Raw genomic sequence first — 24,400 nt, 5'->3', positions numbered from 1 at the left:
TAACTGCTTTAGGGACACGGGTGGCGCTGTGGGTTAAACCACAGAGTCTAGGACTTGCCGATCAGAAGGTCAGTGGTTCGAATCCCCGTGACGGGGTAAGCTCCCATTGCTTGGTCCCTGCTCCTGCCAACCTAGTAGTTCGAAAGCACATCAAAGTGCAAGTAGATAAATAGGTACCGCTGCGGCGGGAAGGGAAACGGCGTTTCCGTGTGCTGCTCTGGTTCGCCAGAAGCGGCTTAGTCATGCTGGCCACATGACCCGGAATCTGTACGCCGGCTCCCTCGGCCAATAAAGCGAGATGAGCGCCGCAACCCCAGAGTCAGTCACGACTGGACCTAATGGTCAGGGGTCCCTTTACCTTTTAACTGTGCTTTGGTAGCCCCTAGGCTAAACAATTGCAATTAGTTGACTCTCAACTTGTGCAGGGGTTATGTTCCAGGACAGCACATAAAGCTATTATTGCGTGTGGCCAATACAACCATTAAAAAACTAAAAAGCACAGCTCAGCACTTACTTACTACTTTCTTGCCACAGACTCGACCTGCACTCTCCCTGGGTGAGTGTAATGGTGGGTGGGATTGCCAGTGGTTTACCCCTGCACTACCGTCCCATTTTTTAAAATCTTATTTATTTATTTATTTATTTATTTATTTATTTATTTTCATGTTTTCAGCCAAGCGAGTAAAGATGTGATAGCGCAAGCACATAAAGATGGTTTTTTTAAAAACTATTTAAATAAAAAAAAATCAAGGATTTTTTTAAATCCTTGATTTTTATGCTGCTAAATGTGTGTAATTTGTGAGTCTACTGTATTTGGGGTTACCTTTTGAACTTTATTCAGGAACCTGCAAGGCTGGGTAAATGTGACACACCAGTTTAGCATGGTGCACAAATTGGGCCAATGCATGTCAAGGATTTTGAACAGTATAAAGACAACATATAAATACTGTGTTTTGTTGGTCACACTAAGCCAGTGTTTCCCAACCTTTTTTGGGCAAAGGCACACTTGTTTGATGAAAAAATCTCGAGGCACACCACCATTACAGCCCCGTGACGTCAGCGCGCAGCGTCACGCCGGGAGGGACTCACGAAAGTGTAAGTTTCAATTTTTTCCCCTCCCCCTTGCCGGGGAAGCTCCAAGCTTTGGGGGTGGGGGGGAGGAGGCAGCAAAGCGAGGGACTGAGGGACTCCTCCAACGACAAGGGTTGGGGAAGAAGAGAAAGGGCTATTCCGCTCCAGTCACGGGAGGGGAATATGTACTGGCCCAACTGGTGTGCGGTCTTCGGAAAGCGGGGTGCGGGAAGGAAGCCTAGGCTCGGGGTCCACCGACCTCGGCGGAGAAAGGCAACAACCGAAGCCTCCCGACGGTTTTGGGGGAGACGTTCAGAGCTTCCCTGGGAGTTTCTCAGCCTGCCTTTCGGAGGAAGAGGCGGAGGGGGCCTGGGGATGGCGGTGGCCTCGGCCTCGCCCTCCCTCCGTCCCTCTACCTTTGTAGTGGACGCGCAGGTTGTTCTGCGAGAGGCCGATGTAGCTGAATTTGTCCTTCGGGCTCCAGGAGCGCGGCAGCGGCGTCTCCTGCTCGTCCACGGCCGGGTAGAGCCGCTTGAGGCGCCGCTTGAGCTCCTTCTCCTGCTTGTTCAGGGCCGGGTCGCCGCCGTGAGGGAAGGGCGCCGGGGCGCTGCTGCTGCTGCTGCCGCCGCCGCTCCCGGCAGGCATGGGCCCAGCTGAGGCGGCGGCGGCTGTTGTGGTGGTGGTGGTGATAGCGGGCGGAGGAGGGGGCGGTGGCGGGGCCGAGGTGGCCGGCGGCGGCGGGGGAGGCGGCGGCGGGTGGAGCAGGAGGGCGGCCGAGGCCGGTGAGGGAGTAGGGTTGCCCGGGGCTTGAGGAGCCGTCGCCGGGAGTTGCTGCTGCTGTTGTTGCTGCTGCTGCCCGGACATGCCGGCCTCCTCCTCGTCCGCTGTCTCGCGCTCCTCCCTTTTGCGCGCGCTGCCCCGTCGCCGCCCCATTGGCCGGGTCCTGTCAGCTGATCCTGTGTTATTTCCTGTGTGTGTGTGTGAGGGGAGAATGGAGAGAGAAACCTCGGCACCACCACTGTGGAGCCGCCCCTGGCTCGACGCGGATCCTCGCCGCCGCCGCCCCGCCTCTCGCCGCCCGACTCGCCCGCCTCCCTCCCACGGCACACCAGGAAACGTCTCGCGGCACACTAGTGTGCCGCGGAACACCGGTTGGGAAACACTGCACTAAGCTACCTGGTGGGCATCCATTGAAGTCGTGCCATGATCCCTCCATTATTTCTTAGTGCCTCCGGTTACAATCTCTGCAGTCTACATTTGTAACATAATGATGGGAAGAGAATAAAATGCTACAGGGTCATAGTGCTGATTGAAATGTCACCTGTGTCATCCCCAAAATAGAGATTGCAATGGCTTTTGACTGTGAGTGTAGGGTGTCAGTTCTGAGTTCCTGTGTAAGAAGGATGCATGGTGTGTTGTGTAAGGGTTCCATGTGATGTTATTTATAGAACTTGTCTCAGATGTCTTTCCATGGATAAATCAGCTGTCAAGAACTTTATACAGCTTACAGCAACAAGCGTAAGAATCCTGCACTGTAAGCTATATGTAATTTACAAAGCACAAATATTTGGCTTTTTTTGTTTTGTTTTCCCCAATTAAAAGTGTGTGTTTTAAGTCTACACATTGTTTACCCTAAAGCAGTTGCTGCTGATTTCCTGCAAATTTCCAAAGGAAAGAACTTCAAGGTTAGTACGACATTCATATGTGCAGAGAAACTATGCAAAAATGTCAGACCCACCACCTTATCATATCTAAGCATGTGTTCTTGTTGGATTTAGCTGTTAAGGAAAGGAGATACCTAACTATGCATTTTGGAAGTTAACGTACCATTGCGTCATCAATTGTTGAGGCTAAACTTAAAATAAGCAGAGAAAGCTGTAGATATCACCCATTTACAGGCTTAAAAGTAGCAATTTTAAAGTAGGGATTTCTAGAGAGCTAGCAGCAAGCAGCAAAAGACCCAAAATGAAATAACTTCATTGGTTCCTAATAAGTTTCCAAGTTAGGGTGGATAAAAATCAAGGATTAAAAAATAAATAAATCAGTTTTTTTATTTAAATAGTTATATATATATATATATATATATATATATATATATATATATATATGCAGGTTTTGGTGTCTTCGGGTGTCTTCCCGTGTAAGAGTTGGGGTGTCTAGGCGACGTTTCGACGAGGTCTCACTCGTCATCTTCAGGCTGGTGCTTTCGGCTTCTTGTTACTGGAACAGAGCAGGATCTCAGTGTTTGAGTTCCTATAAATACTGTTGAGGGGGTGTGGTGTATAGCCTCCAACGTTCTGGGCAGAGAGGAAGTTCCCAGGTTAGTGTGCCTTTTCTTCTTTTGTTCCTTAATTACTTGAGGGATATCTTGAGTGATTTCTTGAGTGATATTCTGAGTACCACTTAGGTGGGTCATTAAGTGTGGATTAGTTGCTAAAGCTTTCGTGTCTTGACCTCTTGAGCTTGTGAAGAGTTTTTCTGAGAAGATGGCTGTACTGCACTTAGTTGTGCTCTGGCTTGGCTTCGTGTATAGGGGCGAGCTGTGGTTTTGTGCCCTGTGCCAGCCAGATCTGTGTAGGAATTGCAGGGGGGTGCAGCATCCGGAGGTGCCACTATGGTTTGGCTACTGGATGGTGTCTGTAATTTATCTGTGGAGAGGGTCTGGGTTTGGGTCTGGTGTGGTTGATTGGTGATGGCGTTCTGTGTGCCTCTGGTTCTGGTGTCGGTTTTTGTGGGGAGGGCTAATTTCCAGATGTCTGGCAGGCGGGACGTGTCGTCACGCTTGTTCATGTTGTGAGGGTGTTTCTCTATCTCGATGGCTTCCATGATTATTCTCTTGTGGTGATGTTCCATGTTAAAGAGCAATTTGGAATCTGCAAAATTAATTTCGTGTCCTGTTTCTTTCATGTGTTGGAAAAGAGAGGAAGTTTTTTCTTCTTTTTTGACGGCATTCTTGTGTTCTGCGATACGTGCATTTATTCGTCTGTTTGTTTGTCCAATGTACGTGGCTGGGCAGACTTTGCAGGGTATTTCATAGACCCCTTGGTTTTCCAACTGGATTTTATCTTTGGGGTTTCTGAGGATATTGGCTATTTTTTGGTTGGTGCAAAAGGCTGTTTTGATATTGTGTTTATGGAGGATTTTGCTAATTTTATCTGTAGTGCCCTTGATATAAGGAAGGAGGGCCATGCCATTGTTTTCTTCTGTGTCTTGGTTTTTGGGGGGTGTTTCTTTTTGGATTAGCTTCGTAACCCTGTTTTGCTGGTATCCATTGGCGATTAACACATTTGAGAGATTCTGTAACTCAGTTGTCAAGTGGTCTTTGTCAGCCAGGCGTTTGGTTCTGGAGATGAGAGTCTTGGCTACGGAGTTTATTTGTGCAGGGTGGTGGTGTGATTGTGCATGTAAGTAGCGGTTGGTGTGTGTTTTTTTCCGGTAGATAGTGTGTCCTAGGGAGCCATCAGGTTTTTTTGTAGATTAGGACGTCAAGGAAGGGAAGTTGGTTGTTGGCTTCTATTTCCATAGTGAATTGTATTTTGGGGTGTAGGCTGTTGAGATGTGTGAGGAAGCTATCTAGTTTTTCTTTCCCGTGTGGCCAAATTACAAAGGTGTCGTCAACATATCTGAGCCAAAGTTTGGGTTTGTGTTCTGACTTGTCTAAAGCATTGGTTTCAAAGTGTTCCATGTACAAATTTGCGATGACCGGTGAGAGGGGTGATCCCATAGGTGCTCCTTCTATCTGTTTGTATCTTTGTCCATTGTGGATGAAGTACGTGTTGGTTAGGCAGTGGTTGGTCAGGTCCAGGATGTATTCGGGGGGATTGTATTTGTTTTGAATGGCTGTCAAGGCTTCATTAATGGGCACTTGTGTGAAGAGAGATACAACATCGAAGCTCACAAGTAGGTCATCGGGATGTAGGTTTTGCTTCTTTATTGTTTCTATGAACTGGAAGGAGTTAGTAACGTGTGAAGCGATGGATTCTGCATAGGGCTGAAGTTGCTTAGCGAGAAATTTAGCGAGATTTTGTAGAGGTGAGCCTATGGAGCTGACTATTGGTCTGAGTGGTGTTCCTTCTTTGTGTATCTTGGGGAGACCGTAGAGTTTGGGGCATCTGGATGATTTTTCTCTGGGGATGATTCTTAGCTGGATTTCTTCACTGATAGGAGAGGCTTTTATTTTGGATTTGGTGGTTTTTTCCAGATAGGTGGTGGGATCTGTTTTTATAGGTTGGTAGGTAGGGTCTTGGAGTAGATTTGATAGTTTTGCTTGGTAGTCCGATGTGTTCATCACAACAGTCGAAACGTCATCCTCGTCGAAACGTCGCCTAGACACCCCAACTCTTACACGGGAAGACACCCGAAGACACCAAAACCTGCATTCCTGTACCCGTGAAAATCTACGAAAGCAAATATATATATATATATATAGAGAGAGAGAGAGAGAGAGAGAGTTGGATTTTTTAGATAAAATGCTTTTGGAGGATAAATCTTTCTAAAGATAGTTTTCCATTCAAGTTACATTGTAGTCCAAAGGCTATTCATCAGGAAATAAGGATTTGTTTTAAGTTTTCGATGTGTGCTAAAACTCAGCCATAAGTTGGTATTTTTTTAAAAAACCATTTAACCACATCAGTTAACAAACATGGATACATATGTTCTAATGTTACTGTTTTATTTAAATAAATTGTTATTAAGGAAATGATTATTTTTCTCCTTCCAATAAAGTACAGCAGAAAAGTTGTCCAAATATAAACAGTTAACTTATTAAACCTCACAATAATTTCATAATTATTTGTCTATGTATTTCTAATAGTATAACCAAATCAGTAATTTTTGATATAACTGTAAAAACTACTCTGAAAATTTATTATTCAAAAAAACAAAACAAACCCTTCATCTGGTTGTAAATATTATGATTATTCCAGCAAAAATGAGTCTTTCTGTAAAATAAAATAAAATGATTTAAATCAAGTCTTACTGACTAGTGATTTAAATTGATTTGATTTAAATCAAATCCACCCTGTTCCAAGTTAAATTCAGAGTGCTGGTCTGAATGTTCAAAACCTTTGTGGTTTAAGGATCCAGGTATTAGAACTATAGTGGTGCCTCGCAAGATGAAATTAATCCGTTCCGCGAGTCTCTTCGTCTAGCGGTTTTTTCGTCTTGCGAAGCAACCCTATTAGCGGATTAGCGCTATTAGCGGTTTAGCGGCTATTAAAGGCTTAGCGGATTAGCGGCTAAAAGGCTATTAGCGGCTTAGAAAAAGGGGGGGAAGCGGAAAAAAATTGGAACACTCGCAAGACGTTTTCGTCTTGCAAAGCAAGCCCATAGGGAAAATCGTCTTGCGAAGCAGCTCAAAAACGGAAAACCCTTTCGTCTAGCGGGTTTTCCGTCTTGTGAGGCATTCGTCTTGCGGGGCACCACTGTACCTTCTCCTGTTTCAGTCTCTCTGTCCCCTGAAATTGTTGCCTTTCTCTGGGTGCCCCCGTACTGTCTGAAGTGTGGGATGGTGACCTCACTTTTGGAGTGCCCTTCCTCAAGAAGGTCTGCCAGAGGTCTTGTTAGTATCATTTAGCCACCATGCAAAAATGTTTCTGTTTTCCCAGGAGTTTAAGAACTGGTAATGTAACCTTTTTAACTTGGAGTAATTTGATTTTTCAGCCTATTGGACTATTGCTGTCTTAGTTTATTTTCTTTTTCTCTCATAGTTTGTATGCTTTTTATTTGTTTTTAAATCGTATTTATGTTTCTTACTATTCTGTTGGCTACCTTGGGGAGAAAAAGATATGTTGCAGGTGTGATATATAAATTATGTAAACAATTTTCCTACATGGTACAAATATCACAAGAAAAATTCAAAACTTTTATTTTAGTATCTTATTTGAAAACTGTCTTAACATTTATCTTGGGCAGAGTCATATTAAGTGGAAACAATACCTATTTGAGCTAATGTTCTCTGGGACCAATTCAGATCCATGTCTATTATTTGATAAATTTATTTCAAATAAAAGCCTATTTTGCTAGTACAGTGTGTTGGTGTAATTTTATCTTGGGGTGAGGGTCCAAGGCTAAAATGGTATCTCTGTTCAGCCATCACGGTGCCAGATGCACAAAGCATAGTAAAATGCCTGCCTTTACCATTAGGTTTCTGTCTTTATAACTGAATGAACAAATGGAAATAGAGTTTGTTTGTAGTTATACTGCAAAACAAGACCGCGATGGTTAAGAGTAAGTAATTGATCCTTGACCCTCTAGTTTTATTATCATCAAAGACCAAACCAAAATAAGGGAACATGCCAAACCACCCTGAATTCAAAAGCAGCATCTTTTTGTTTGTTTGTTATGAGACAAAACTGTCTGTTTCTTCAAGGTTTTGCTCTTTACAATTTTTATTTATTTATTTAACTAAATCCTTCCCGCCTGCTCTTCAGTGGGCCAGGGACCCTCCCAGAGTGCCTTCTAAGTAAGACAGTTCATGCCCTTAAGGCTTATCATTTGAAAGGCATGACACCAAAGGAAAAGAGATTGGGAGGAAGGAGTGGGGAAAGCACATTGGGACACTAGTTCTTAGTCACATAATTTCCATAATGACCGGTTGGACTGGGGAAAGTTCAAGGAGAGGAGGAGCCAAGTGTTGCTGATCTCACAGCTAAGCGGCTGATGAGACCCTGCAGTTCCAACTCTGCCTCTAACCTGTTGGAATGGCTATAGAAAGCTGTGTAATGTGATACTAGTTGTAAGCTGGGGAGGACTGTGCGCTCTTGTATTTTGGCACATCATTGAATACTGCAGGCTTAAAGAAAGACAACCTTATAGTGGATCAAAATGGGATTGTTTTATATTGAAGATTGTTAACCAAATTGTAGTCACTTAATCTCACTGCATGCAGTGCTAATCATCTAGAGCAGTGTTTCCCAACCGGTGTTCCGCGGCACACTAGTGTGCCGCGAGACGTTGGCTGGTGTGCCGTGGGAGGGAGGCGGGCGAGTTGGGTGGCGAGAGGCGGGGCTGCGGCGGCGAGGATCCGCGTTGAGCCGGGGGCGGCTCCGCGGTGGTGATGCCGAGGTTTCTCTCTCCATTCTCCCCTCACACACACATACAGGAAATAACACAGGATCAGCTGACAGGACCCGGCCAATGGGGTGGCGGCGGGGCAGCGCGCGCAAAAGGGAGGAGCGCGAGACAGCGGACGAGGAGGAGTCCGGCATGTCCGGGCAGCAGCAGCAACAACAGCAGCAGCAACTCCCGGCGACGGCTCCTCAAGCCCCGGGCAACCCTACTCCCTCACCGGCCTCGGCCGCCCTCCTGCTCCACCCGCCGCCACCTCCCCCGCCGCCGCCGGCCACCTCGGCCCCGCTGCCGCCCCCTCCTCCGCCCGCTATCGCCGCCACCACCACAACAGCCGCCGCCGCCTCAGCTGCCGCCGTCCCTCAGTCCCTCGCTTTGCTGCCTCCTCCCCCCCCACCCCCAAAGCTTGGAGGTTCCCCGGCAAGGGGGAGGGAAAAAATTGAAACTTTCACTTTCGTGCGTCCCTCCCGGCGTGACGCTGCGCGCTGACGTCACGGGGCTGTAATGGTGGTGTGCCTCGAGATTTTTTTCATCAAACAAGTGTGCCTTTGCCCAAAAAAGGTTGGGAAACACTGATCTAGAGAGCTGGTTCTCTATAGTTCCCCATTACAAGGGAACCATTCCACAATGTCATCCATTCCTCTGCATGTAATATTCTAAGTGTCAGCAAGTGGTTGCCATAACTTAAGCTCTAAGTGTCAGCCATATAGCAAGTGGTTGCCATAACTTAAGCTCTTAAAGATGCCTCCTAAAATTACCTTGAACTACATTCTGTAGTTGTCATATAGCTTGATTTGTTTTCTTCCTTTGCATGCAAGAAACGTCTGCTGAGTTAGGAGGACATTCTTCAGCAACTGTGGGAAGGGGTAAAATCGACTGTAATTCTGTTCATAGAAACTCTGGAAAAGGAACTTGGGCTGGGAAGCTATACATGTGCACAGTTATGTGGGGTTCACTGTATTTCCCCCTTAAAATGTCAAAAGATTGATGCAAGACTCAAAGACAAGAACCATCCTTCTTTCTGGTGATGTTTCCTGTTTTGCTTCTTGAGATACAGGTATCATGAAGGGGAGCGCCTCTGGAACAAGTTGGAATGGAGAAGCACAAAATCAAGAAGCTGATTCAAGCAGTCATTAAACGCACTGGATGTTTTGGGGATCACACTCTGAGAGGAAATCGGCAAAGTGGAGACATATAACTCCAGTTATTGAGCAGGGACATCAGAATCTGTAACACAGTACACTTTTTAAAGTTGACTCTTCATCTCTTATAAATGGTGGCATTTTCCTTTGCTCTCTGGAAATTCCATTTATGCCTTCTGCACCGTTGTGTATTATCTGCCATTGCTTCAGGAAAAAAACAGCTTCTACTCTTGTACCTTGGAGAACTTGGTCAATGCAGTTTGCAAATCTCATTTTTATGAACATGCAAAATCCAGAGATATCAATGCATCCCAAGTACAGATGGAATATGGACTTGTGCACATATAGAGCATGTTGTGATCCAAATGATTAAATATACACCAAGAGTTGACAGAATAGCCAATTGGCAATATTTTACAAATGCAGTGCATGTCTTCAGAAATAGGTTTCATCCAAAATTCCATGGTGCATTTAAAACACTAGAAAAATGGCATTCATAAACTGACCAGAAATCACTGAATGAAACCCCCCCCCCTTTGTTATTTGAAAAGCTTGGAGGTAGTGAGTGCTCTCCATTGACTGTAACTTTGGATGCTGCCTTTCTTACATTGAACTAAAGGAGCAAAAGCTTATGTTGTTGGGGATATCCAAACGATAACAGTTTAGCAACGTATAGGAAAAATAAAGGTTCCGTTGGAAGTTGAGAGTCATGCAAGGTTTGTTACACATACAAGCCCCCGTAATCTCTTAATGTTCTGATCTAATGGCATTTTTGTGAAAGAAAGTTCTGTATTTCTTTGGAACTTTGAAGTGATGTGTGTTTGATAATTCTGCAAGTTGGAGTCTAGAGGGGGAGTTCTGTTAACACAATACAGTGCTCTTGTTTTATCTTAAATACTAAAAAAATCATTGTGGCATAGGCTTTTGTGCACCAGACACCATGCCTTCAAAAGCTTGAAGGATTGTGCTCAGTGGCAGATCTGCCTTTTCATCTGTTTCATGATAGACTTGAGTCTGCACAGTTTTTTGCCACAGTAAACCTTGCAAGACTGTGTGTGAGCCAGGTTAGCAGGAGATATCTTTATTTTTGCTGATTAATGTCTGCATTTACTAGTTCCATGAGAACTTCTACCCTGCACTTCCAATAGACATGCATTAAAATCACAGCATCAAGGAAAATACAATGGAGGCAGGAAGAACATATAGAAGCATTATCTGTTTGGTATGGAAAAGACTGGCTTTACTATCCAGGTTGCAAGGGAAATACTGAGGGGTTTTATGTTGGTCCCCAGAGCATAGTAAAATTTCCTAGACCAGTTTGTGCTGCCAAGTATGTGGCAAGTACTATATTATAGTACAAAACCTGTATCAGTTAAACAGACTTTGGGCTAAGAAGGTATGCTCTGCTTTCTCTTTTCCTTTAATAGGTTAGGTTAAGTAAGCAATGTTAAAAAGTTAAGGCTATCAAGCCCAGAAACAAATAACTGCTGCTGCTTTTAACAGCTTCATAGAAGAAAAATACTCTGGCTTCCCTTGCCTTGAAAGTAACCTGCTTAAATAATCTGTCATCTTATTTAAATGTTACATTTATATCCCACGTTTCCTCCAAGGAGCTTGTGGTGGTGTATATGATCCTCCTTTCCCAGTTTTGTTTTCCAAAAAAACCGATAAGGTTGGTTAGGCTGAGAGAGGGAGACTGCACCAGAGTCACCTAGTGAACGCCATAGTTGAATTGGAGATTTGAACATGGATCTCTACTGTCCCTTACCATGTGTAGCAGGTGTAAAGGAATCTTTGGCCCTCTGGTGTTGCTCAGCAACAAACCCCAGAATCTCTAGCCATTGGCTGTACTTGCGGGGCTGGGGATCCTGCAAATTTTATTCTAGCAGTATCTGGAGAGCCAGTGGTTCCCCACACCTGATCAACAGGCTTGATGCTAAAATGGCCCATGTCACCTGCCATCATGTATTCCTGTTCTGCTGTATTTTAGGAGAAGTGCAATTTTCTGACATTATTCTGTATTCCCTCTTTGTGTGTGAAATAGCCAAGAGTCTTTGCTGGTCAACAGCCCTACATTGTATTGGGTCCCCCTGGTTCAGTTTAAGGAACATTGTTGGGCGATCGATTTTAATGAATTCTATAGAACTGAAATTGTATACTGGTATCTGATCACTGACTCACTTGGTCTCTGCCTCTGCTGAATGTACCTGCTTCCAATGTAGGTTGTTGCAGTGACTCTGGAAAATGTAGTTGTGCCTGTTATAAATGTAGTAGGATCCTAGAACAGATGAGTCTTCCATAGGGATAGCAGCTGGATGCCATGGGACCAAATCTAGTCCTCTGAATTCCAGCACCTGAAACCCTAGTTGCCAACCCAACATAAAGAGATATATTCCCCGGCTCGGTCAGTGGGCACTTCACTACTGTAATGTGGGGGGTAGAGGGTCAACGGTTTGGCCGACCATCATCTCCTCAAAGATGCACTCCTATAAGTTGAGAGGTAACTTAGGGTATGGCTTTAAGCAGAGTGGCACGATTCCTGCTGAAAGGTGCTAGGGCTGCGTTTTAAATTATTCCACCACAAAACCCTGTTATCCCACCTCCACCACTACCTCAGATGTTCTTATATATATTTCCAAAAATTATACACTGTTTTCTGAGTCATTCCTCATTATACTACCTTGAATATTTATTATAAAAATGCACAATAATAATGGAATATTTCTAATGTGAAAATGTATTGTGTAACACACGTTTATTTTAGATATGTATTGAAATAAGTATATATTTTCTGTAAATTTTGTTTGCTGCATTTGCTGTAGATTGGCATCAGTTTTTGAGTTCTTCTTTTTGGCAGTTTTTGCCTTGAGAAACCTGTTTTATGCTGCATTATCAGAATATAATGTACTTCCTGATGTACTTTCCCATGTCTTGGGGTCTGATAATTACAAACTTCAGAAATATTTTCATTCCCTGTTTGCTCTTTGATATAAACGTTTGTTTTTATTTTGCTGTACATGTAGCAATTTTAGGGATAAAACTAAACCTTGATATCTGTTGTCTGTGGGAACTTTTTAGAGTCTTCCCACAATACTGCTATTAAAGGACTTAAGTGGGTTCATGTGGCTGAAGTTTGTCTTGATTGGTTAGAATTAAACACATTCTTTTAAATCAAACAAATGTTCTTTTCTAGCAACATAGTCTCCTTTGATTGTTGGTTCTGTCACTGGATTTAATGACCAGATGGACGAGTTGAAGCTTGTGGGAATTTAAAGCCTGAATAGGGCTTTCTCACTCTTTAAATGGGAGGATGACTTCATTTAGGGATTTAATGTTGGTAGTGGAAGGTTGAAAAATTGTTTTCAACTCTTGGCAGGCTGAAGCCGAAGATCTGTAGAAGAGTATCGTAAACTGCACCTGTGTCAAAAATACCATTATTAATGCACTGTCCTTCCAAGTGCTGGGTTGCAGCATTGCCTGAAATTTGATGTGGAATCATCACTGCTGTTTCCTTGTCAAAGAGAGAGTATTTGTGTTATAATTCAGTCACAAAGGTGTGCCTCAGTACCACCTTGCAGCACTAGCATATGATACTAGAGTCCATGCCTTAGCTGAGACTCTTGTGTGTCCTCTAGGATACAGTAGGGGGTTATTCCACTTTGTGTTGCAGAATTTCATGTGGTGGTGCAGAGGAAGGATACTGATACATGATAACTTGTAGACTGTTTGCAACCTGATTTAATTGTAAAAGAATCTGCAGAAGATACAGTGGTGCCTCGCAAGACGAAAAGAATCCGTTCTGTGATTCTCTTCGTCTAGTGGTTTTTTCGTCTTGCGAAGCAAGCCCATTGACGGATTAGCGGATTAGCGGCTTTTAGCGGCTTATCTGCTGATCGGATCAGCTGATAAGCGGCTTAGCAGCTTAGAAAAAGGGGGGGAAAGGAAAAAAACCCCGCAGGAACTCGCAAGACATTTTCGTCTTGCGAAGCAAGCCCATAGGAGATTCGTTTTGCGAAGCACCTCCAAAACGGAAAACTCTTTCGTCTAGCGAGTTTTCCGTCTTGCGAGGCATTCGTCTTGCGGGGCACCACTGTATAATAGTCACAGACAGTCCTGGGGCAGAGAGAAGAAAAAAGGAAAAACAGCCAGATGTTTGAGGATTCCTATCCTATGTTGCGGGTAGGGTTGCAAGTGTGTCTCAGGTCTTGAAGCCTGCTGCCTGAAAATAATTGTATCGGTTGTAGAGCTGAGCAGCAATACTATACAAATTCTCATGCACACACAAAAATTATGAATGTTGGTTTCGGTTTTCTTAAGCAATATATTGGAGTGAGATATAAACATCCTAGAGAAGAGAAAACACTTTCCACATGCAGGAAGGTGTCTTTGGTTGCATACTAAAAGAACAAATGGCCTTTTTGTTGCTTTTGTTTCTGCTGTAGATGTGCTCCAACTTGCAGTTTGTGTGCTTTGGATTTATTATCCTAACTCTGTATATAGAATGTGGTACAGTTAAAGGCATGTCAAGGAATGTAGTATTTTTTGTTAAAATATTCAGTTCAATTTTGATGCACTAATTGTGTCGAGTAGACCCTGATCCATGAAAGTTTATGCTGCAAGCATATTTCTTGGGTTGTTTTTTTTTGCTGTGAGAGACTAACACGGTTACCCCTCTGCTAATATGTACCTGATTATGATGCCAAGTTAACCCAGGAGCAATCAGTTTGTCTTGAAATGGCCACATGCTGCTTGTGAACATCAAATGGTTAACCAGGATTTAAGCTGGCATGATGTGTGTTAGGCCTACATATTCCCCATTGGCAGTTTGAAAATGTCAGTTGTCATGCGCATTTTAATAGTATCATAATGGGATAAAATACTCTTAATTAATAAACAGCTCACTTATATTTCCAAATCTAAAAATGAGTAAATGTGTTCACTCACTAGTATTTCCCTTTGTGCCCCAAAGCATTGAGACAGCTATGAAGCTCATGTAACTTTCATTTTATTTACCTATTATTGCATCCCCCCCCCCCCCGTCTTTCCTCCAAGGAGCTCAAGATGCCACATACAGTTCTCACTTTCCACATTTTATCCTCACAGCAACCCTGTGAGATAGGTTTGGCTGAGGGATTGACTGTCCCAGGGTCACCCAATGAGCCTCGTGTCTATTGTATCACACTAGGATTTGCCACCACTGTGATTTAGCAGTAACTTCAAAGACAAAGGCAGGTTTTTAAAAAATAATCTGGTTTGCATGTGCATTCTAAATGTTTCCCTTTTATTAAATTAGAATAATTCTGACTGTTAAATACTAATGTAATGTTTGCAACCACATGTCTAGACAAAATGTAAAAATGTGCATTTTCCTAGCCTTTTATTTCGTGCAATCCAATTAAAGCACTGAATTATTTTTCTGCATGTGTAGTTTCGGTATACAACACTTGCTAAATATTGCTGGTCTGTGTGAACTGATTTCCCCCCCCCCTTAAAGAAACCCTAAACTGAGAGGCACAATCAACTGTCCCTTTTGTATTCATGCTTTGTGGGGAGGAGGTGGGGCAGATTGACAGGAGCTCTCTATAAATGAGCTTCATTTGGATTGGCTTAACTCAAGTAATCATGACGCTGCGCTGTGTTTCAGTAACCACCCTCAACAGAGTGTCCTGTTAAGAGGAGGCATGTTTTCACCTTGAGTAGAAACTCTTGGTTGATGCATATGAGTCTTGCCTTGTTTTGCAGTTCTCTCGGGAGTTTTATCTGGAGCTCGCTCTGTAAGTTGTAGAACAGTTCACTTTGCTTGAGATCTCTGCTCCTGAGGTGTGAATATGATAGGGTATCTATTTTAGACATAAGGAATGCATTTGTGACTAGCAAGGCAGTTACTTGAAGAATTAACTTTGCTTCTCTTTGAAACAGCTTCAAAGCATTGAGTAAGTTTTTAATAATGGGGTTTCCCCCCTCTTGATAAACTTTTATAGAATTTTTAAAAATCGTACACCTTCTATGGAAGTAGAAAAGAATGAGAGGCCGTTCTATGACAGTTTTCATGATGGGGTGGAATCTCCCCTTTGTAAAAAGTACTTTATAGCATCTATTAGCAAGAAATAAATTGAGCTGAAAGGAGGCAGATATGATCTTCTGTTTTAAATGGTTGAAAACTACCTTAACCTCAAGCATCACTGTCTTATTATTGGAAGTAAACTTTACTCTAGCTGAATACAAATATGTGTAGTATGCATCTGAAATATATAGTCTATAGTATGTGTAGTAAATGTGTTTGTACAGTAAATGAAATGGGTTTTATTCAGGGAAGATAGTTTTTACTGCCAGGTTTTTCCTAATAAATGATAGTCTTTCTGTAGCTGAAGGTAACATACGCCAGCATGAGTTTCTGAAATGCAACATACCAGTGCTTGTCGTGCAGGATGGCTTACAATTAAGCAAGCTATATAAGGATGTGTAGGGAAAGTTGGAATTGGTTGGTGAAGTAACCCTTTTATATAACTGATATTTATTAGGCATTATTTCCTTCCTGGAGTATAAATCTTTCATCCTCCTTGGTCTTATTGCAAGCATTGTGCATGCAATTTTAGAACCATGTAGGGATGTAATTTGCCTAGAAGTATTTTAATTATCCTGCCTGCCATAACAGGGTCTGTTAAATTTTAAATACTTATATGACTTTAACCTGTGGGAGGGAAAAAACCATCTTATCCAACTTATCTGTGCCTGGCATTACAAGCCAGATTTGGTATTTTATTAAGTATTGTAAATTAACTATGTTATGTAAGAGGGGTGTGTGTATATGTGTGTACACCCCCAAACAAACAAAAAGAATTGCTTGCAAGTTGCTATGAAATAATCTGTTGTTGTAAACTAAACCCCAGACCCCATGCTATTTTCAGTTAGAAACAAGCTTTGTCTTTGTGGCTCAATTTGATTGTTTTATAGGAAGCTCTATATGGTTGTGGTTAGTAGTACAATCCTGCTGGGCTTTCTGTTTTGAAGAGGAGGATGTGTGCAAATTTTGTAACATTTGCCTCTTTTGCTTTTAAGCAGAAAAAATGTTTTTCCATGGGTTTCTACATACCAATTTTAGATGGATTCCCATGGGTAAGATGAGGTCCATATTAAGGAAAACTAATATTTGCTGGTTGGCAAATATTCCTCTGTCACTAGTCCATAATAGTCCATAATTCCTCTCACTAGTCCATAATAAACGCCCAAGTGATCTGTTGCCGCTTAGGTTTACATGGGGTAAAGTTCAGAGTTCTTTCAGGGCAAGTGCCTTCTGACCTATATTGTACGGGTTGAGTTGCATCTGAGTCTTTCTTAAATGCTGGCAAAGTACTGGCAGTAATTAATCTGCCACATGTAAACAAGCTCTGTAAGTCAGCAGGGTTTGCCCTGGATTCCATCACAGAGGAAATCTAAGGATAACCCATTAGAATTCCCTTTAAAGTTCCTTATTTCCATTTGTGTACACTCTTCTGCTGTTGGCTGGGAATAAATTGCACTTTCCTTGGAGTTTCCTTGGCTCTGCAAGTGTCCTGCTTGACCCCTCACCTTTGTTTTCTGTGATAGCCTTCCCCTTGGTTATACTGTTTGGCTGGGTAGAAGGGTATAAAGTGTTTTTACAAGTCTCTGCTACAAATCTGCTTTTTGGGATTGGGCGTTTCACTGTACAATAAAGGGCCTACTCTAGTTGGCTTCTGTTTGTAAAACCATCAAGGCTTGGCACTTGCTCAATATTTTCTGATTTTGGAGATTATTATTTATTTGAGTAGTGTTTTGAGTAGAGCGCTTTACAAAATATTAGCTTAGTCTCTACCCAAATATTTCTAATCTAACACAAACAGAAAGCAAACAGATTAGTTTGAATGGTATACAGAGCAAGCAGTTGCTAATTGATGGAAACTCATCCTTTCTTTAGTTCAGTAAATCTGCAAAGGGGGGGGGGGGCTGTTAAATCTGGACTAGGTTGCAAAGAATTTCCATAAAACCAAATTAAGTTTTCTATTTCATAAACTCTATTGAGGATGTTATTCAGTAGGCAAAGAGATTTTGAGTCCTGTCGGTAATACCACTTGTTCCTTTGTATGAGTGTGAAGAATAGTCCCCCTGAAAAAGATTTCACACAGTCTTTCAAATAATTTATGTAGTGTCTTAATGAGATGTTGTTGATGTGAAGTTGGTATTTAAAGTGAAGAAATTTGGGACATTTATTATAGTTTACTTTCAACACTTCTGTCTTTGGGAAGATATGCCTGGAACAACAACAACAATAAATAAATAAATAAATAAATAAATAAATAAATAAATGAAAATATTTTATAGAACGATCATAGTGCGTTTTTAAGTAACAAGAGAGATCCCTGGAGTGAAAAGCTTTCAGTAAGAAATTTGAAGTGATAGATAACATTTGGAATTGGGTGGAGGAGAGGGTAAATGTGCTGAAGACTTTATGGATAACATGGGCACTTAGAATGGGTTTGAAAGAAGACAGAAGGCATCATTTAGAAATTCAAGAAAGCCATTCTAGCCAAAAGGGGCAACAAGGGAGAAACTGTAGGCATCTGAGGATGTTTGGAGACTTTCAGATGGCTGAGGGTGGTGGAGGTGGAGGAGAAAAGGAAATTGTTTTGGGATGGGGAAAAATGATTTTTAGTTATTGTAATAAATCAGAGTCAAAGACTAGGATACAAGAGCAAAAAGAATGGGATTAGGGGCATAGCTATGGAGGTTTTTGAAGCCAAGAATGAGGAGTTTATGCTGGGTTTGGAGCAGACATGGACCTGCTGAAGGCGCATCATGTGATCAGAACAATGAGTGAGCTAAATGGTTTTGTTGGCAAAGTTCTGGATAGAAGCGAAGAGGTTGAAGTGTGACAGTAGAAGACAAGATGAGAAATTACTAGTGTGAGAACTAGAGTTTTTGTTGGGGGGACAAAGAGAAAAGGGTTTATTTTTGCCTTTGTTGTAAAGTGACATGTTATGGTGCTGAGCTGAATGTGAATGCCAAAGGAGAGGGATGATAGTGGATAGTGATGCGGTTGGTGGTTATAGAAAATATATGAGGAGTGGAGGTCTTGGGAGGAAAGATGACGGAGGTTAATTCTCAACCCTCACTGTGTTTGACACCGTGATTAAATATTAAGCAGAAATAACAGACAGGTAGACAGAGTTCTGAGATAGAGGAGGGAGTTCTGATGTGGAGGTAGGTGTCATAAGCACATAGGTCTGGAGTGCTTATTTCAGACCAATGGCCACATTCTCATCTGGACAACATTCCAGGAGCCGCATGGCATTGGTGAGTGGCACCAAAGCCAAAAAGTGTAAATTTTAGCATTGTACCATAGGTTAGTCTCTACCCACCATCCGGGCAACCAAGAAACACTGCCAAAATTCAAGGACACATTTCAGCCAGGCAAAAACACTTAAGGGGTGTGCGAAGCAGGGCTGGTATGGGAAAATGGGTGTGGCTGAGAAAGGGGAATGGCCTATGTAGAGTCCTGAGGGTCAGACGGAGAGTGTGGAGGGTCACATTTGCTCCCTCCCACCTGAGGTTCCCCACCCCTGATATAGTTGATATTGAAAGTTTTGGTATGTGATGAGGTCACTAAGGGAGAGTATATGCGGAGGTCACAACAGATCATGATGGAGAGGGGGAAAGCAAAGGAAGAGCTTCCCTTCCCTGTGGAAAAGTTGAATGAGCAATTGCGTCAACAGGAAGAGAAGCAGCTGAGGGGAGTCATGGAAACCTAGGGCATGAAGTGAGTCATGCAGGAGAGAACCATCACTTGTTCCATAGGCTGCAAAGATAGTTGCCAGTGAGGAGATCATCAGTGAAGGGCTGATCTACTGGTATGCTGAGGGCAGAAGTCAGATGTTATGGGGTCAAGAGAAGCTGTAGTAGAGAGAGTTGACAGTAGGTGTAAGTGATGCATCCCAGGAGTTTAGAGATAAAGAACACAAGAGAAGTTGAGCAGTAGCTGTAGAGGCAGGTTGGGTCAAGGGGGTGTCCTTTTTGGAGAGGGTGGAAAGTGTTAGTGTGTCTAAATGCAGAAGGGAAGGAATGTGCTGATGAGATGGGGGGACGCAGAGAAAAGTGGTATATTTATTTATTTTATTAAATTTGTATACTTTCCTTCGTCCGAAGATCTCAGGTCAGTTCACAGTGTATTTGATTGAGGAGGAATAATGGGAGGAGGTAGATAGAATCAAAGATAGAATCAAAGGGGAAGATAACAGCAGAATAATGAACTAGATGGAAGGAAAGAGAAAAGGATTCAGGGATGTGTGGACTTCAAGGAAAGAGAGTTAGAAAGGGGGTTATTTTATTTTTATCAGGCAAACCCTTCAATGTGGAGGGAGGGAATGAAGAGGGGTTCCTAGTAGGACTTCAAAGGATGGAAGAGGTGCTGGAGATTCCTAGAGTTGGTGTGGATCATAGTATTCTTGATGAGTCATATGGCAAGCAGAAAGGAGATGATGACTTTTACAATGGACAAAACTGCTCAGCTGTTTGATTCTCTCCCAGAGGCATTCAGCTGCATGAGGGCAGGAGCACTGGACCTAAAGAGAGGCAAGAGGGCTGAGGATTAGAGGCATGAATGCTTCGTTAGTGGAGAAGTACAAATGAGCCAAGAGAGGGGAAACAGGCACAAGTTGGGTGAGTGAGTGAAAATTGCAGATTCTGAGGAGCCGATAGAAGAGAGCGAGGGCTAGATCTGAGAGGGCTCTGAATGAATAGACTGCAGGCTGGGGGAAAAGCAAGGATGGAAATGTGGTTTGGGAAGAGACTGTACAGTGTTAAGGGTGCTGTGGTCAGACCGAGAATTCCACAGCTGAGGGATAGACTGAGAACTGTTCTTGGTGATGACAAAGTAGCATTTTTAATGTGAAAACGTCCCAGAAAGAGACTGTAAGTGGAAACTCAAATGCTTTGGTTTTGAAGTGTCGTGGCTTTAGTGGCTGACCACAAACTCAAATGTTAGAAAACCTCATAGAAGTGAAAAAATATGTCTACTTATCACACTGCTGGCATCTGTTACACTAATGCAAACACCAGATATTGTTTGCCAAATACATGCTGATTAGCTGCAAAGCCTCACCTTGTGTTTCAGTTGTGTAGAATATTTTGCCTCTTCTGAATTTTGGGTTGCCTTTGTTTTGAATATAATTCCTGGAGGTCCCCCCCCTGCAATAGTTGCCAAATTGTTTGTCAAGTTCTGTCAATCATAACTGTCAAGCACAGAATAATTATGGCTTTTATGTTTTTGATTTAAAAGTGAATTAAAATTTGATTTTTAGCAGGGTCTTATTATATTGTTGCCTTATTGAAAGCACTCGTGGTGCTTCCTAAAACTACTGCAACAATATAAACCATCTAGCCATTTGGTCATTAGGTGAATGGCCACTTATTAGATACTGTCCTCGCTTGGGAGCTGTAGCTGTAAGCTATGAATGGATAACAGTTTTCAGTGAAAATAAAAAAATTCCTTCCAGTAGCACCTTAAAGACCAACTAAGTTAGTTCTTGGTATGAGCTTTCGTGTGCATGCACACTTCTTCAGAAGTGTATCTGACCATAACCCAGGTGGTGGTGACCATAACCCAGGTTTACGGTGCCATTTGGCGATTAGCTTATATATCTGAGTTTCTAACACTGCATGTGTACCTCCACATGAATCCTTGGGCCACCTCAAACCATACATTCACACTCCCAGGAGAGTGTTTGTGCATATTTTTGTAATTAATTGGTGTGTGCCCATTTACGTACTTGTCAGCCTTTTGCACTCAAAAGAAAGTATTGGGTTGGTCTTAAATTGATGCCATCTCATCCTGGATGTATGATTTGTGATAGGCCCAAGTTTACTGTGACTGTGTGAGGTGCATACCCCAGTTCCTAATTCTTTTTGACATACTAGAGCTATGCAGTATTTTGCTCCCAAAGCATTGGACCAGGCACGATTCACTCCTATCTCTTGGAGGTGAGGATATGTAATTTGGGTGGCTTAATGATTGTTTTGGGGGTCACACCTCAATTCCTAATTCCTTTCTACATATTTTAACTATTGTTGATATAGTATAATATATTAGTTAGCATTATTGAAACATACCATAAATTTGACATAAGTTGTATGGATGTAGGCGCCATGGTTCTCAGTTCTGTAGGTCTGCAGCTATTTTGGAAAATGGCTCTCACAGACTTTTGCCAACCTGCAGATGATGTCATCTCAATTGTTTTCATTGCAAACGATGTCTGCTGTGCCCTCCAAGTAGATATTGCTGTCAGTAATGATTTCCCTATAGAATTCAATTACAAGAACAGGAACACAGCAAAGTGTTTCACTTGAAGTACCTTGAATCAGTTTCATTTGGCCTCTTCAGATTTGCTTACGATTTGATCTTGTTGGTGACTTTACCTCTGTCATACATCTCTTAATTCATTCTAATCCGAATCCTTGAACAGTTCCTCCTCTTGTGGATGATAGAAAAGCTGATGTTCAAGGACAAGAGCATTGCGCTCTCAATTTTTAAACTATGAACCCAGCAGTGAAATTTAGACTATGTAGCAATATTGCAGGGAAGGAGAGGTTGTGGGTTGAGAGAAATGGGAGAGATTGCCATTATCATACTTACTGTGATTGAGCCAGTTGTAAAGAAGAGTTGCATCAATAGATAACTTGCATAAATTGCAGATGTCCCTATCAATGCAACTACAGGAAAAATATGAGTCATTGAATCAAAGTCTCTTGTAATAGAGTATACCTAAGGGCACTCCAGATTCCCTTAAAAGATATTGGGAAGTTAATGCTGTTAGTGCAGGATGTGGTTATAAATATGCTACTTGTAGGTTGACTCAGTAGGAGCTCCCTTAGCCCTTGGACAAACCCAACACATATCTTCTAAAATCAAGCAAGCAGGATGATACCATTGCAGGCTGAGAAATTTTTAATTGAGTAGTTATCTGCAAATTGTTGTAGGCAATTTCAGATCTTGGCAGGAATTCTCTAAATATATCTTACTCAGGATTATTAAAGGTAGATCTTATGTAATGTAAGGTAAACGACCATTTGTACTGTGATTTTTGACCTCAGAGCAAAAACTTCATTTTTGAGCCATCATAACACAGGTTTTATTGGGTTGCTCTGAAGTATGTTTTGTTGTTGTTTAGTTGTTTAGTCGTGTCCAACTCTTCGTGACCCCATGGACCAGAGCATGCCAGGCACTTCTGTCTTCCACTGTCTCCTGCAGTTTGGTCAGACTCATGTTTGTAGCTTTGAGAACACTGTCCAACCATCTCGTCCTCTGTCGTCCCCTTCTCCTTGTGCCCTCCATCTTTCCCAACATCAGGGTCTTTTCCAGGGAGTCTTCTCTTCTCATGAGGTGGCCAAAGTATTGGAGCCTCAGCTTCACGATCTGTCTTTCCAGTGAGGACTCAGGGCTGATTTCCTTAAGAATGGATACGTTTGATCTTCTTGCAGTCCATGGGACTCTCAAGAGTCTCCTCCAGCACCATAATTCAAAAGCATCAATTCTTCGGCGATCAGCCTTCTTTATGGTCCAGAAGTATGTTTACCTCTTGTATAAATCAGAGGATACATTTTAATTGTTGCTTAGCACTCATTATACCTTTGGTCTCTTTTTTTCTTCGTTACATTACATGGTTCATCTTTGTGGCCCATATTGGAATTGAGCAAGTGGATTTGGGGTTATGGAAATGGGTCTTACTGTGGATGCTTCCCTAGAAGGTGGGGTTGTTTACTGTACAGGCAGCTTACTCACTGGGAAACAGAAAAAGAATGTGCTCTGTTCATCAGTGTTCTGGAATTGAGAGCAGTAAACAATGCAGAGACGTACAGTTAACTGCAGGCAATTCCACCAGCAGATTATTACAGTAGATCAAAGTGAATACTATACACCACAGTGCAGGGAAGTGATAGCGATTGATTGACGTATCATCCTGAGGGAAGTGACTTTGTGACATCTGGTTGACCCATTCTGGTTCTTTTTTGTTAAGTCATCCTGGGGTGAAGTCTGTGCGTTAGGAAGGATGTTTCTTCAGTGCTTGTGTGTGCAACAGTGTTGTAATTTAACAAGCATTCCTTTAACGTGCCTAAATCCTGTACAGTGGTGCCTCGCAAGAAGAAATTAATCCGTTCCGCGAGCCTCTTCGTCTAGCGGTTTTTTCGTCTTGCGAAGCAACCCTATTAGCGGCTTAGCGGATTAGCGCTATTAGCGGTTTAGCGGCTATTAAAGGCTTAGCGGCTATTAAAGGCTTAGCGGATTAGCGGCTAAAAGGCTATTAGCGGCTATTAAAGGCTTAGCGGATTAGCGGCTAAAAGGCTGCTTAGCGGCTTAGAAAAAGGGGGGGAAAGCGGAAAAAAATCGGAACACTTGCAAGACGTTTTCGTCTTGCAAAGCAAGCTCATAGGGAAAATCGTCTTGCGAAGCAGCTCAAAAACGGAAAACCCTTTCGTCTACCGGGTTTTCCGTCTTGCGAGGCATTTGTCTTGCGGGGCACCACTGTAATTTGATCTGAATCCCAAGTACATTTTGTAGACATAAGAATTCTAGAATACAACCACCATGGAGTAGTGGTTAGGGAACGCTAGGGCTAGGATGTGGGAGATCAAGGTTCAAATCCACACTTGGCCATGAGCCCCTCTCTGTGTCCATCCTTTTCTCACAGAGCTGTTGGAGGAAGGGGGTGGGATATAAATTAAATAAACACATTTATAAATATGTCATCCATACCCAAGCATCCATTGTGCCTACTGAATGTGTTTCTTTTCTATCTCTCCATTGGGTTGAACATATGTCTCCTGCGCTTGCATTACTGAGTAAAGATCAGCTGACTACTTAGCAAATCTTCTAACACTCTGGGTAACTTTGTCCCCAGCAGCTGAATACCATATTTTTTGCTCTATAAGACTCACCTTTTCCCTCCTAAAAAGTAAGAGGAAATGTGTGTGCGTCTTATGGAGCGAATGCAGGCTGCACAGCTATCCCAGAAGCCAGAACAGCAAGAGGGATTGCTTTCACTGTGCAGCGATCCCTTTTGCTGTTCTGGCTTCTGAGATTCAGAATTTTTTTTTCTTGTTTTCCTTCT

The 24,400-nt window shown here is 42.6% G+C and overlaps 1 protein-coding gene and 1 long non-coding RNA gene across 18 annotated transcripts in view; one reads left to right on the top strand and one right to left on the bottom strand.

Moving 5' to 3' along the window:
- SLC20A2 (solute carrier family 20 member 2) overlaps positions 1 to 24,400 on the top strand; it is a 97,245-nt gene that overhangs the window by 19,973 nt on the left and 52,872 nt on the right. The window contains exon 1 of one of the 17 annotated variants that reach the window (XM_083469802.1): positions 14,745 to 15,055. The exons of 12 other annotated variants lie outside the window; for them this stretch is intronic. The gene's annotated coding sequence lies outside the window, so the exon portion shown is untranslated. Of the gene's footprint in view, positions 1 to 14,744; positions 15,215 to 24,400 lie in introns of those variants that run through there. 4 more of the 17 variants (XM_083469791.1, XM_083469795.1, XM_083469798.1 and 1 more) reach the window with 4 other exon arrangements.
- On the bottom strand, positions 20,891 to 23,410 carry LOC310690859. Its single transcript, XR_014518222.1, has 3 exons — positions 23,020 to 23,410; positions 21,928 to 22,004; positions 20,891 to 21,591 (listed from the first exon to the last, which is right to left on the bottom strand). It is a non-coding gene; the product is annotated as an uncharacterized lncRNA (long non-coding RNA).

Source organism: Podarcis liolepis, assembly GCF_965112155.1.
Source record: "Podarcis liolepis genome assembly, chromosome: 13".
Taxonomy (NCBI): Eukaryota; Metazoa; Chordata; class Lepidosauria; order Squamata; family Lacertidae; genus Podarcis; species Podarcis liolepis.
Note: the sequence above shows the minus strand (reverse complement) of the source record. Positions and strands in the feature narration are given on the sequence as shown.